Source organism: Cibotium barometz, chromosome 28, assembly GCF_041138505.1.
Source record: "Cibotium barometz isolate CiBa-2024 chromosome 28, ASM4113850v1, whole genome shotgun sequence".
In the NCBI taxonomy this organism is placed as follows: Eukaryota; Viridiplantae; Streptophyta; class Polypodiopsida; order Cyatheales; family Cibotiaceae; genus Cibotium; species Cibotium barometz.
The window spans coordinates 19520929-19532864 of record NC_141073.1 but is presented as its reverse complement, the minus strand read 5'-3'; positions in this window follow the sequence as shown (position 1 = coordinate 19532864).

Sequence of the window (11936 nt, the reverse complement as noted above, 5' to 3'; positions counted from 1 at the left end):
CGGTAGATGAAGTTAAGGGATGACAAATTGAGAACTTGCTTAACTAAAATTCCCGTGGAGGAATGTTCAGAAGGAAATTTTTTCGGTCTAATGGACCATTATCGTGTTAAAGATATGAATGATATGATCTGAATGAATTGTTATTTAATGATGAGTTCTATATAAGGGATATTTATCCCCATATTCTGTTGGATTGACCGGAATATAAGGAACCCCAGAATAAATTGGATCTTAAGCAAAAGAGTTGTCCTCTACTTGCGAGATGAGGACATCTTGCACCTTTTACGTGGGGTAGAATGTAAGATTCCTCCCCCAGCCTTAGAGGTATACAGGAGTAAGAATCTCCCTTTCTGATCTTATAATTATTCCCTCTCTAAAATAAAAGAAAGATTCTGTTTAAAAAGGGAAGACACTTTCCCCAGAATACCTTCTCAGGAGCCCACCTGTTTTAAGGATTCAGAACGATGAGTTCAGAAGTGAGAACCGATGTTTTGGAAACCAAGGTTTTGGTCATCAGTTAAAAAGACTGCCCGACTCCTACCATGAAAAGGGCACAGGGAAGTCTAGAACCCAAATTCAGATACCAATTCCTTCATACCAATCTAATCAGGGTCCGTCTCTCGGACAAGATTGCTTAACTCCATTAACTAGGTCCGACCCATTGATTAGGGTCGAGATGACCAGTCAAATGCTTGGCGACTTAGAGCGACAGATGTAGGCAATTCATAAAGATAAAACACTGCCCAGGATCGACAGAGACAATATACAGATAAGAAGAGGACAATTAGAGAATTCAAAGACGCAGTTATAGTCTTCATTTGAATATGGACCAAAAGAATTTCTTTATCTCTAGGGGAGTATAAGTAGTTATCTCCCAGATATTGTGGACCAAAGAAAGTAGGTGACTTAGCCTACGAACTTCTTTTATCTCTTCATCTCAAAGTTCTTAATGCCTTCTATAGAAAAATGTGCCAAACCCAAATCATGGAAAGACAATAAAACTTCAGTGGCAAGATACCGTTGGCTTCTAGGTTACGCTAGCTCCTTCCTTTATATAAGTCGTAACTTTTACTTGTCGCTCACAGTAATCTTACTTCCATCGATATCCTTTCTTTCTTAATCTTCTTCATGGCTTGGAAACAAGAATTAGTTTTATCCATGATGATTTCTCACCTTCAAGACGCAAGCGAGTCTGTGAAGAAGGATTTTATAGAACAGTATGAGCGCTCACTTTTTCCTCACTTGGGAACTTCTGTAGCTCAGACCAAATGGCGGACCTATCAAGACATAACTAGGGTAACACCCTGGGGTCAGCAGCACTTTCGTAACAATGTCCGCTTGGCCATGGTTATTGAAGCCTTGGGTTTGGGTCCCCGATACTACTGCATCATGAGATCAAGACATCTTGGGTTTTCTGAGCGGGTCTTCTTACTGGCCTGTTTTCTTCCTCATCAGAAGATATGCCTTTACCCCGTTTTTGGCTTGCCTCTCAGAGGTCCTTTTGTTAGATCACCTCATACCACTGAGATAGGTGCGGCAATAACCAACAGAATTATTCCCATAGATGAGTTACCTTATACGTGCGCAGCTTGTGAGTGCTGCTTTTGTGATCATATGATGGACGGACTTATGGAAGTGTAAAGAGTTCTTCTATCTTTACTGTATATGTTCCAAGAATGAATAAAGTTTAAATCTTGTTCTTGTCTTGACCCTTACTCTCTTTGAGACTTTTTTATTTAGTGGTTAATCTTAATTAAATTTTTCTCTAAGTCTCATGTTCGTGCATCTTGCGAAATTATCCCAAGTTTGCGAGATAAGGACATCTCGCGTTTTTCAAGTGGGAGAGAATGTAAGATTCCTCCCCAGCCTCTCAAAATGTCCACCATCTTCCCTTGTAATCAATCCCCTCTTCAGAAATATAAAAGACCTTGTTTCTAACTGTTTTGACTTAGAGAGAGAGAATATTCAGATTTTGAATATATGTAGATAGAAAAATTTCTCATCTTATTAAAATAAGTTCCCCTGAAACAGAAATTCACAAAGAACTTTCCAATGTGCAATTGGAATTAATTGGAAATGAGTATGAAGGACCTTAGCCTAAGGGTCTAGATTTTCAGAAATTTTTGGATTATGCTCCAATTAAGGTTCGTATGGGCCAATAGCATCAATCCATGTGTAGGGAGGAGATAAATCCAATTTTGTAAAAGAAGATACCCAAAAATGAGTAAATGCTCACATAAGATGAAGGGTTGACTATGTACAAGGTTTATTAGTAAGAAACTATGAGTAATATCAAAAATATGAGATATTTTGGGTATCCAAAAATGAGTAAATGCTCACATAAGATGAAGAGTTGAAAATGTACAAGGTTTATTAGTAAAAAACTATGAGAAATATTAAAAATATGAGATATTTTGGGTATCCAAAAATAAGTAAATGCTCACACAAGATGAAGAGTTGAAAATGTACAAGGTTTATTAGTAAAAAACTATGAGCAATATTAAAAATATGAGATATTTTGGATATAATGATTCCATTTTGACACATATGTCAGGAAGGGGAGTTCTTTAAAGGAGGTGCATATTTCACATGCTTGAATGAGTTTTAAACTCAAAATAATGTGATATTTTTATCTCTCCTCTCTCTTGAACCAAACCAAATCAAAATGAAACCAAACCGAATTAAAAAGTAACCAAACTAGATCCAAATCTAGTCCAAATTCAACCAAATTAAATTTGGAAAATTCTAGAATTCAATTAGCTTTGGTTAGAGCTTCCCTCTCCTATAAATAGAACATGAGTCCTTTGAAAAAAATAGAAGAATTTTACTATACTAGAGTTATGCTGAAATAATGCTAATTTCTATTATTCTCTAAAATTCTCTCTAAATTGAAGAAATTGGAGCTTCCCTCTTTCTTCAATCCCCATTGGTGGCTCCATCAACATGCTTAACCAATTGATTGGTTGGGGGCCTCTACCGTGAACAAAGAATCAAGCAATTTGTAAGGTAATTAGTGAATTTTGATCATTTTCTATAATTTCTCAATGTTTCTCTCTTCTCAAACCCTCTCGAGCTTGAGAAGCTTAATTGGAATGGTTTTTGAATGCTATTGAAGTTAATTGATGAATGGTAGTGAAGAGTTACATAATTTGATGAATGCTATTGAAGTTAATTGATTAATGATAGTTAAGAATTACATAAATTTCCATTTATGCTTAATTCTAATAGTTTTTATGTAATTTCTCTCTCTCACTCAAGAAATGGTCATACTCATGACCCATTCTCAATCCAAATGAAGCTTTTCATAAAGCTTTTCCTTAATCCAAGATTAATCTATGCTTGAGGTCAAATTAATGGCTTTTTTCTATGCTTTTAGTTTATGTATTTCATGAATATTGATGATTCAACCCATTATTGGGTTAATGATCCAATTAGGGATCATTCTAATCATTTCCTTAATGATAAGCTTTATCCTTCAAAATAAATTGAGATTTATCAGTAATAGTAGCGGAGTTATGGCAAAATTTTTATAAAAATTACACATAAAATAATTTTATTCAAAGCATGAAAAGAGAACTTCCTACCATATTCTAGGAATTATCATCCTAGATTAATTGAAAGAATTTTATTGTAATCATGGAGAAATTGATTTTTATGTTATGCATAATTGATGATTATTTTATTGTAAAAGTGTTACTTTTATCATATTTGGATTTCATGCATAGAGGTATGCATAAAAGAATTATTATTTTAATATAAAAGTGTTTTTTTTATCATATTTGAATTTCATGCATTGAGGTATGCATAAAAGTTGATTATTTTATTATAAAAGTGTTTCTTTTATCATATTTGAATTTCATGCATAGAGGTATGCATAAAAGTTAATTATTTTATTAGAAAAGTATTACTTTTATCATATTTGGATTTCATGCATACAGGTATGTATAAAAGTTGATTATTTTATTATAAAAGTGTGACTTTTATCATATTTGGATTTCATGCATAGAGGTATGCATAAAAGTTGATTATTTTATTATAAAAGTGTGACTTTTATCATATTTGGATTTCATGCATAGAGGTATGTATAAAAGTTGATTATTTTATTATAAAAGTGTTTCTTTTATCATATTTGAATTTCATGCATATAGGTATGCATAAAAGTTGATTATTTTATTATAAAAGTGTTTCTTTTATCATATTTGAATTTCATGCATATAGGTATGCATAAAAGTTGATTATTTTATTATAAAAGTGTTTCTTTTATCATATTTGAATTTCATGCATAGAGGTATGCATAAAAGTTGATTATTTTATTATAAAAGTATTACTTTTATCATATTTGGATTTCATGCATAGAGGTATGCATAAAAGTTGATTATTTTATTATAAAAGTGTGACTTTTATCATATTTGGATTTCATGCATAGAGGTATGCATAAAAGTTGATTATTTTATCATAAAAGGGTGACTTTTATCATATTTGGATTTCATGCATAGAGGTATGCATAAAAGTTAATTATTTTATTATAAAAGTGTTACTTTTATCATATTTGGATTTCATGCATAGAGGTATGCATAAAAATTGATTATTTTATTATAAAAGTGTGACTTTTATCATAATTGGATTTCATGCATAGAGGTATACATAAAAGTTGATTATTTTATTATAAAAGTGTGACTTTTATTATATTTAGAATTCATGCATAGAGGTATGCATAAAAGTTGATTATTTTATTATAAAAGTGTGACTTTTATCATATTTGGATAGAGGTATACATAAAAGTTGATTATTTTATTATAAAAGTGTGACTTTTATCATATTTGAATTTCATGCATAGAGGTATGCATAAAAGTTGGTTATTTTATTGTAAAAGTGTTACTTTTATCATATTGGATATTCTTTTTATACTAAAAGTGTGATTTTCATCATAAATGGATTTTATGCATAACTTAGATGCATAAAAGAAATTCTTTTATTCTAAAAGTGTAATTCCTACCAAATTGAATTTATGCATAAGACGATGCATAAAAGATTGATTTTTAAATTCAAAGTGTCATTCTCACCTAAATTGAATTTATGCATAGGAAGATGCATAAAAGAATGGAATTTCAATTCAAAAGTGTTATTCTCATCCAAATTGAATTTATGCATAGGAAGATGCATAAAAGATGGATTTTTAATTCAAAAGTGTCAATTCTCATCTAAATTGAGTTTATGCATAGGAAGATACATAAGAGATGGAATTTTAATTCAAAAGTGTCATTTTCATTTAAAATGAATTTATGCATAGGAAGATGCATAAAAGATTGATTTTTAAATGAGATGTAATAATATGTGATAAGATGCGTATGGGAAGTGATAGGATGTGATAAGAGGTAAATGAGATGTGATAAGATGTGATAAGATGCGTATGGAAAGTGATAGAATGTGATAAGAGGTGTATGAGATGTGAAAAGATGTGATAAGATGTGTATGAGATGTGATAGGATATGATAAGAGGTGTATGAGATGTGATAAAATGTGTTAAGATGAGTTAGGATGTGTTAAGATGTGTATGGGACGAGGTAGAGAGTGTATCTGATGGGATAAGATGTATATGGGATGTGTTAGGGCGAGAAAGGATGTAGTATGGATGTATGGATATAGATACAGATGTATGTATGTATGTGGATGTGGATGTATGAATAAGGATGTGAAAATGGATGTATGTATGTAGATGTGGATGTATGGATGTGAATGTGAATGAAGATGTGGATGTGGATGTATGGATGTAGATTCGGATGTAGATGTATGTATGTGAATGTGGATGTATGAATGAGGATGTGAAAATAGATGTATGCATGTAGATGCGTATGTATGAATGTGAAATTGGATGTATGTATAATGTGGATGTATGAATGAGGATGTGAAAATAGATGTATGCATGTAGATGCGTATGTATGAATGTGAAATTGCATGTATGATGTGGACGTACGAACATGGATATGTATGTAGAATAATGAATGTGAATGTGTATGTGAAATAATGTGTAGTCTATATGAGTGAATGGATGAGAATGAGTACACATTGAATGGAATAGGGAATAAGTAATGTGGTCCGAGAGTGGATAATGTGGAAAGACGAGAATTCATTATAGAAACTGTATTTTGTGACTGTTTGTAAATGACTGTTTTATGTCAAGAATGCTGGGGAAGCATTTTGACCGTCTTGAGGATTAAGGTCATGAAGACCGAACTGATAAAGTTGCAACTGCTGACGGAGAGTCAATGGAGGACGTCTCGCATAGCAAGGTCGGCCGAGGTCTTGACCAGCCTCGGTTCGATTTAAATGGTGAGCTTCCGGTACGGTGGATTAGGGACCAAGGAAGCGGCCTATGAGTGAAGCGCTAGGTCACCTGCGAAGGATCCTAGAGGGTGCTGACCATACGGTGCTCGGGCTCTGGGTCGCCGAAGATACCCACACGTGCGTCGAGGAAGATATTGGAACAAGGAGTAAGAGTTGTTTTCTGAAACCGGGCATGGATCTGGTTGATTGACCTTGCTGGTCCTCAACGGATGAGTCCATGGCTCTTTTATATAGATCTGTGGGTTGATCTTGCTGATCTTCCACGGAGATTCCATTCTGTTATATGAATATATTGCCAGTTACTATGAGCTAGGAACTATGGAAAAGGCCCCTGAGTGAACAGGTGGTGAGCGTTCTGGTTGCCAATGATGCCATAAGTACACCGATGAATGAATGATGGGAAATAAGGATTCAACCAGAGACTTCGAGGATTGTCATCAGAGCGACATAATGGTTTCATTAAAGGATTGTTTGAAAGATAGTTGATGCTGAGAAAAAGGCAATTTCATATTGGGTGTGTAAGTGGTGTGACTAGTTTTATGTTTGCATGAACTTCCAGCTAGGGGGCCTAGGAACTCTTTTCCCTGGTACCCGAGACAAAACCTAATCAAATTTCTAATTGGATCCCATCACTACAGTGGTTGGGAGGTTGGCTAACCCATGGGACTGGATGGGGTTAGGCTGGACTGATGGATCCGTAAATCGAGATTTAATTTCTATTACTACGATAGATGAAGTAAATCCCGTATAGTAATTGTTCTATGGATAGGAATCAATGGCTGTGCCTCTTGATGGGGAAAAAAGCGTTGATCCCAATGATCCAAGTGCAAGTTTCTTCCTTGATCTGACCAAGTACCGTTAGAGGTGCAGTCGGATCAGTTTGATCAGTAATGATCTTGATTACGTTAGAGTAAAGAGTTATCCTGGTGGAATCGCCCGTGCTTTCCGGATAAGGGAAGTTTTTTCAGGTTCGGTTTTGGAAAAACCGACGAATTAGTCTCTTGTCCGGATATCCGTGGGGGCGAGGCCCCGAGTGTGAGACCCTGACCCGCGCAAGATGTGTTACTTCCGCTGCTAGCACCCCGAATCCGTTGCGCGGTGGGAACAGGGATCTCACAACCTACATACATAGTAATTACTATGTATGTACCTACATACATAGTAATTACGTGTACTATTTACCTACATACATAGTAATTACTATGTATGTACCTACATACATAGTAATTACGTGTACTATTTACCATGAATAGCCCTCTTTATGAATAGGGCTAGGCTATGCATAGCCCTCTTATGCATAGCCCTTTTTATGCATAGCAACCTTTATGCATAGACCTCTTTATGCATAGGGCTATGCATAAGGTCTACACTATGCATAGCCCTCTTTATGCATAGGGCTTATGCATAGCACTCTTTATGCTTAGGGCTCTGCATAAGGGCTAGCTTAGGCTATGCATAGCCCTCTTTATGCATAGGGCTATCTATTATGCATAGCCCTCTTTATGCATAGTGCTATACATATCCCTCTTATGCAATAGGCCTCTTATGCATAGCTCGCTTATGCATAGCCTTATTATGCATAAGCCCTATTATGCATAATGAACTAATGTTTTGATTTTATATGATAATATTTTGTAGGTCTATTCAAGTGAATGGATGTAATCTAAGTTTACTCATGATGATGAGTATGTGCAAATAAACTCAAGCACAATTAGGTTACAAGATTAAGACTTATACTCATAAAGATGCTTGAGATGTGTGCAAGTGATATGATTTCATTGCTTGAAATGGTCCCCTTCTATATGAGGAGGTACACCCTTGGGCTTGTACATCAATGTGGGAAAAATCCCTTTGTTCATGTGACTACATGCTATGCTTTGCACTTTCTTGGCTACTCATTCTCACTTCCTACCTCTTCCTTGCGCTCTTTGGCATCACATTTCTCAACGCTTACGTGGAAATAATTGGGAATGTGCTAGTGTGATGGAAGAGCTAATTGTAAATTAGAGAGGGCTCTTCATAATAGGATCAAAGGAAGTGGTCCTCTAAAAGGCTCTTCATCATAAGTAGGATGTGAAGGAAGTGTTCCTCTAATGGTTCTTCATAATAGGGTGCGAAGGAAGTGGTCCTCTAAATGGCTCTTCAAATAAGTAGGATGTGAAGGAAGTGGTCCTCTAAATGGTTTCAACAAACTAATATGAAAAGAATTGTGAATGTGCCAGTGTGATGGTAGAGCAAGTTGATATGAAAGGTCATTAATCTTTTTGATAACCCTAAATGATCCATAAAACCTTGGTGTCAATTTCACTACCAAATTCTTCTCAACACTCCTAAGTGTTTCTTAAGAGAATATAATCACCTTCTTTTAAAGATATTGCTTTATATTTCTTATTTTCTTGTTTAGCATACACTTCTTGAAATTTACTTATGTCTTGGTATATTTGATGAAATACGTTTTCAAAATCTCGAGTAAAATCTTGTTTACTTGTTTAGCATACTCTTATTGAGATTTTCATATGGTTTGGTATGCTTGATGAGATATGTTTTCAAAATCTTGAGTAAACTTATCAACAACTTGTTCTTTATGAGAAAGCAACAAGAGATAGGAATGTGTAAAGCCTTCCTATAAATAATCTTAAATGGTACATTGCCCATACATAAATGAGTTATATTATTGTAAGCACATTGAAGAAGGTGAATGTATTATCCCAAATTCTAGGTTGGGATGACACATAGGCTCAAGTCTATCCAAAATTGTACTACGAGTAACTTTCATTTGTCCATTAGATTCTAGATGAAATAAAGTCATCAAATCCAACTTAGTTTCTTAGTTCTCAAAGAGTGTGGTGCTATTAGAAAAATCTATAAAGATTAGAAATATGATTAGACACATAATGACTTGGGGTAAGCCATGATGTACAAGGATTTTATTGATAAATAAGTGTGTGGCTTGTTGGGATGTCAATGTATTTTTGCTTGGAATAAAATAGACTTGTTTACTAAGGTAGTTCAATACAGTCCAGATTATATCATTATGATTTGCAGTAGTGTAACAAATTCTATTAATATCTATGTTGGATTGAAGACAAAGGTAGTAACACACACACAAATGTAGTAAGCAAGAAAGTAGATTGATGAGGATGGATGAAATACAAGAGAAGTGACAGGATAAGGTAACTTACACACCTTTTACACACTCACTCATAAAAGTGTGTATACACAGTAGTGTGTAGGGGGAAAAACCCTCCTAAGGAGGGAAAAATTACCTTGGCTGATCCCATTATTAGTCTATGTCCACACATCACTATCATATAAATGGCCTATAAATCCCCTCCTATAGAGTGATGATGTGAGCATGTATAGGGATCATGTGGCTAGTTAAATTTTTTTTTTTAATCACATTTTTAAAGTTTATTTACTTGACATGTTGGTTTCAATCTTATAGCTTAATCTTGTCTTTGTTGAAAAATATAGGAGGGAGGTCAAAATAAGAAGAGCACACGTCCGATTGACCTCAATACTGACACATGGAGTCAATCAAGAGATAAGGTCAAGAATAAGAAGAGGTGGACACATTAGTAGTGAGCGGCAGCAGACTAAGAAAAGTGTGTTATCACCCGCCTCAACAAGGATGGCAAAATTATTAAGCTTATAGCTTACTATTATTTTGGCTAAATTAATGTAGCAGATACACCATGAGTACATACTCAAAAACCAGTAATTTCTCATTAGGCCAATGCCTCAATTTATAGGTTGTACATCCACGATGCCAAGCATCTAATCCCACTGATTTCTCCTTGATTTGTGCCACCTCCCCTACATCTGGGGCACCTTTTCCTAGAATCTTTCCACACCCCTATATTCACTCATGCTACCCTTGATTCTCTCATCTCAGTAGATACCTCTCACCTATTCACCGCTACCCACTCAATTATAGACTCCCTTTTACAGTCTCTTGCTAAGGGCTTGTTCCCGCACACACCCATTCACTTGCATATTTCAACACCTCCCCTCAAGTGAATAACTCTAGCACACCTAGACCCTATACCAAGTTTCCCTCTTACTTGGTAGCCCGCGACCAGTGCCTCTTGAGTCCCTAACTCATAGTCCTTGACACTCTCTCTCTATGTGTCCACCAAGGCTACTACAAGTGCCCATGACCTTGACTAAAGGTCTCACATACATCTACCACATGGCCTACATCATCGGTGGCTCAGAGGTGGTTTTAGTCTATTGGAGCAGGTTACATTGGGTTGTGGGGTTTCTTTCTATTTCTCTCTCAGAAAAGATGTCCTAACTCCTCTTCCTTTAGGAGTCTCCATGAAGTTTGCTGATGCCGATCCTTCTTCATTTGGTTTGTTGTAGCAGTCTCTAGCCATGTGTCCTAGCTTCCCCACAGTTGTAGCAAGTGAAGGTCCTTCCTCCTCCCCTACCTCTTCCTCATCCTCGTCCTCATGAGAATCCTCCTTGGGTGTAGAATGCTCTCTCCTCTCCAGTTGTAGGGTCCAACCCTTTCTTCTCTTTGACCTTGGTCTCTTGCTCTAGTAGAGCTCTTTTATCATTCTTGTTCTTCCACTCATTCTCCCCATGCTCCTCTGGGCATTCATCTCTTCCATCAACTAGCCCCCACGGATTTTTCCTCACATGAGAAAATACATGGTCTTTGTTTGTCATGTATGGAACTGCTCCCCATTAATTTTAGCTATTTCTTGTGCATTGCTCATGACGCAGTGAAGGGGCTCTTACCTCTTGATCCAATCCAAGATTCAAGGGCAGTGTCTACCCTTTTACAACTCAAATCTGATGTTTAATGATGATTACAACATGAATTCACCAAAAATTACATAAAGCCAAGGGTAACTGATCTGTAAAGAATGGTTGAGATATAAAACCATCTCCGAATTGCAATCTGAAGTGATAGGGATATGTATCAGATACCCAATGGTAAATTTGAATCCTCAATTGCACCAAAATGGTAAATTTGAATCCTCAATTGCACCAAAATGTAGTGATTAGTGTTGATTAATCACTGATTAATAAAATAATCCACTATTTTGTGTGCAAAAAATAGAGTGTATGGGGAGGCCAGATCTGGTGCCTTAGAGTTCAAATGAGCTCAAAATCCTTTCAAAGGCATCAATAGCAGTTAGTCTAGTAGTGGATCAAGTCAAGAAACAAAAGATTTGACCAAACATTGAATGCTTAATCTTTGTTTTACCAAAGTCACTCAGATTTGATGCAAAGCTTGATTCCACTTCTCCTTGAGGAATTTCAAGATTATGAGGTCCATCACCAGTATGTAGAGCACCCTTGAAAACCCTTGAGGCTAAGAGGAATTAGGCCAATTCCTTCTGTGTAAGTGTAGATCTGAGATCTTCTCCTCCTAGAAAGAAGACGCTAGAGCGAAATCGCAAAATGCAGCAGCTCTCCTGGTGGCGGTTTGATGATTTGAGGTGATGGGTTGGAGCTTGGGGATTGTGGCTAGCTATGGCTGAAGTCTTTTGAGTTAATGTTGAGCCTAGAGGGAGAGGGAGCTCCTCCACCAGCTGGGGGTACAGAGATTAGTTGAAAAATAGACTAAAATGTGATTA